Source organism: Chelonoidis abingdonii, chromosome 11, assembly GCF_003597395.2.
Source record: "Chelonoidis abingdonii isolate Lonesome George chromosome 11, CheloAbing_2.0, whole genome shotgun sequence".
NCBI classification, from domain to species: Eukaryota; Metazoa; Chordata; order Testudines; family Testudinidae; genus Chelonoidis; species Chelonoidis abingdonii.
In genome coordinates, this window is record NC_133779.1 from 40,514,313 (window position 1) to 40,517,431 (window position 3,119).

Consider the following 3,119-nt stretch of genomic DNA (forward strand, 5'->3'; position numbering starts at 1 on the left):
AGTCCTTCTGGGGGTTCAGGGTGCTTGGATCCCAGCTAGGATTCCCTGAATTCCGCCCACAGCCCCAAACCCAAACTGTCCTGCCTTTCCTCCTCCGGCCGAATCCTTTGTTCTCTTCCCCTCCGCCCAGGTGCCCCCCCCTCCTCCCTGCCGGGTCGGGTTACAGCCTGAGCACCTGTCCATCATCTAAAGTCCTCCCCTGCTTTCCCGTTCCCCACACAGACAGCCCCTACTCCATCACACTCTGCCCAAGGGGTAGATGGGGCTAGAGCTGCCTGCCCTTTCAGTCTCACTGCTGGAGGAGGTTCGGCCCAAGCCCGCATGGCAGAGTCTGTGCTGGGCCCCACTGCTGCAGAGATCCAAGCCACGCGCACACGCTGCTTATGCCTAAGGCCAGCACGGGTCCAGGGTGGCCAGGTTCCAAAGGACCTCTGCACTGCAGGAGCGGGGAGACGGCTCAGCCAGGCCAACAAAACGAAGCCCCCAGAGCCCAAGCTGCGATTCCAAGGAGCAGATTCCTTGCACCAGGCGGGATGAGCTCATCCTCCTGCTGATCATGAATTATTAAAGCCTTGCTCCAAGAGTTGTGATTACAGGCTGCGAAACAAAGGGCTGGAAGCGGGCAGGCAGGAGCACTGCTCTGGGAAGGCAGGGGTGTGTGCTACTCATCCAGATGCACACGCCACTCACACACATGCACACTCACACATACAGGCATGCTGACACACGCATTCACAGATAGGCACCTGCCAGCACTCAAACCGCCTGCATCTGCCAGCACACACAATAGTGTAAGCCAGTACATGTGCATACAGATACACATGCTAAGTGTGCATGTGAACGTACATGCCCAGATGTGAACACGCTTCCCAGGCCGGTGTGGAATGGGAGCATGTGTGTGATGGGTAGGTGAGAGTCCTCAGGACTAGCGCTGCAGCTGTCTCTGATTCAGACTTTCTGCTTTGGCTGCGCAGGCTGGGCAGAGCTCCACTCTCTGGCAGTGAATGAACAAAACCTCCACCACCACCTCTGCAAGGCAGAGCCCCCTGCAACCACCCAGCTGGGGAGGGGCCCGGGGCCTTACATTTCCCCCCGTGGCAGCACCATCTCTTCTTCTGGGGGTTGGGTCCTGCTCCCTCCCTGATACAATGGGACATCCAAAGCCGGCCCCCTCCCAGCTTCATTTCCAGCTCCCACTGCGGGAGATGGGAACTTAGTGCAGGAAAGTCCTGCCAAAGCCCAGCTGCCCTCAGTGCTGAGTCTGCAGCTGCATCATGCCTGGCCTGGTCCCCTCTGCGATCAGGGGCAGTTACCCTGGCTCTACGCAGGAGCCTGTGCTCTAGTCCCTAGCTCCCAGGAAGCCCCACTGCTCCATCACAAAAGCCTCTTGAATAGCAGGTCTTTCTGGGTAATGTAATTGTTTCTCCTGTGGCAGGATCATCTGCCAGCCAGCGAGGTCTGCAGCACTCCTGTTCCAGGCCTTGGAGAGATCCTTGATGCAGGGGACCAAGCAGGGAATAATAATCCAGAGCACCATCTCTGGCGCTTCTCCACCGAGGATCTCAAAGCACTTTATGAACCTGAATGTAGCAAACCTGACGACTGCCCCCACACCCCTGGCAGGTAGGTAAATATTATCCCCACTCTACTCATGGCACAGGGGGGTGAAGTGATTTTGTCCAAGGTCACGGAACAAGCAAGTGGCTGAGGTAGGAAAAGAACCCAGGAATCCTGACTGCCAGCCCCCAGCTCTAACCATGCTCCATCCCAGAGACTAGAACAGAATCCAGACGTCTCAACTTTCACGGCTCCCTGCTCTAACCACTCGACAACATTCCCTTCCCTGAGCCGGGGTACAGAACCCAGGAGTCCTGGTTCAGTCCCCCTGTGAGAACAGACACAACGGCAATGCTGACAGCTCCCTGCAGAACCCAAGAGACAAGGCCAAATTCTAGTGTCAGTTCCACCACCGCAATTCAGGAGTCACTCCCCTGGTGCCAGTGAAGTGACTCCAGATTGGACTCCTTGTGTAAATGGGAGCAAAACCTGGCCTTCTAGAAATAACTGGTCACGCTCAGCGCTGGCTTGACTCCCTTGTTATCAATGGACTCTTTTGGGCTTGAAACCTCCCATTCACGGCAGGGGCTGGCTCGGGGCTTTAATGCCCGTTCTTTGGTTCAGCTGCATCTCTCTTTCCCATTCATACCAGCCCGGCACCAAGCTCCCGTGCAGCTAACCTTGGGCTCGCCACACTAAGGTCACAGAAGCCGCAGAGCGCTTTGGTACCAATTCACCACCAGCCCCGGCCTCCCAGGGAAGCCCGAGGCAGTTCTCTGACACACAGCGCGCCTGTTTACTAGGCTGTAATCGCCAATTACGCTGCCACAGATGCCCAGTTCCTAGGAGGACATAAATTAGGTCACTCTTCACGCGCCCGCATCTGTCTGGGAATTTCAGTTGCAGGGTTTTTCCCTTATCACAGATCCCTGTGGCTGCCTGGGCCTTTGGGGAGTCTCCCCCACTTCTCCCCACACTGAGCCCTCTGGATCTGAGCAGAACCACAACACCCTCACGGGCCCTGACTGCAAAAGGGGCTCAGCGCTGAGGAAGTCAGGGGGAGGCCACATGGTCCAGGGCGTTTTAGGACCAACGTCCCCCCCCATCCTGCTGCCTTGAAGGAGCATTCCTGCCCCCCCCAGCCTAGCTCTCCCCACCTCTGCTCCCCAAAGTCCTGCTGGCTTCACTGACAGCAGCTGGGTGGCATCTGCAGGGAGCGCTCCCCCCGCCCCCCGCACACAGTCAATGGGGTACGGCCCAAAGCAGAGGCAGGACCGACCCCCCGCCCCCTTGCCTTGGCCGTCTCCCCCCGGGGCTGCTGGCCAGGCAGGGAACCCGCAAAGGCGCTTTCGAGTTACGAGGAACACGAGCCCCCCCGCGCTGCTCCAGCCCCCCGGAGCGGCGCAGCCGGGCCCCCGGCAGGAGCTGCTCTCGCTGGGGGGGTCGCTCCAAGCCCGGGCCAGCGGATTTTACCGCAGCGCTGCAGGGCCCGGCCCCGCTGGCGCCCCCAGGACCCCCCCGGGCCGCGCGCACGAGCCTACCCAAGACCCCGGCCGGTGCCG

The 3,119-nt window shown here is 59.5% G+C and overlaps 1 protein-coding gene across 3 annotated transcripts in view; it reads right to left on the reverse strand.

The window, feature by feature from the left end:
* ANO8 (anoctamin 8) overlaps positions 1–3,119 on the reverse strand; it is a 35,820-nt gene that overhangs the window by 28,896 nt on the left and 3,805 nt on the right. The window contains exon 1 of one of the 3 annotated variants that reach the window (XM_032797355.2): positions 3,099–3,113. The exons of the other annotated variants lie outside the window; for them this stretch is intronic. The gene's annotated coding sequence lies outside the window, so the exon portion shown is untranslated. Of the gene's footprint in view, positions 1–3,098; positions 3,114–3,119 lie in introns of those variants that run through there. 3 annotated transcript variants of the gene reach the window in all.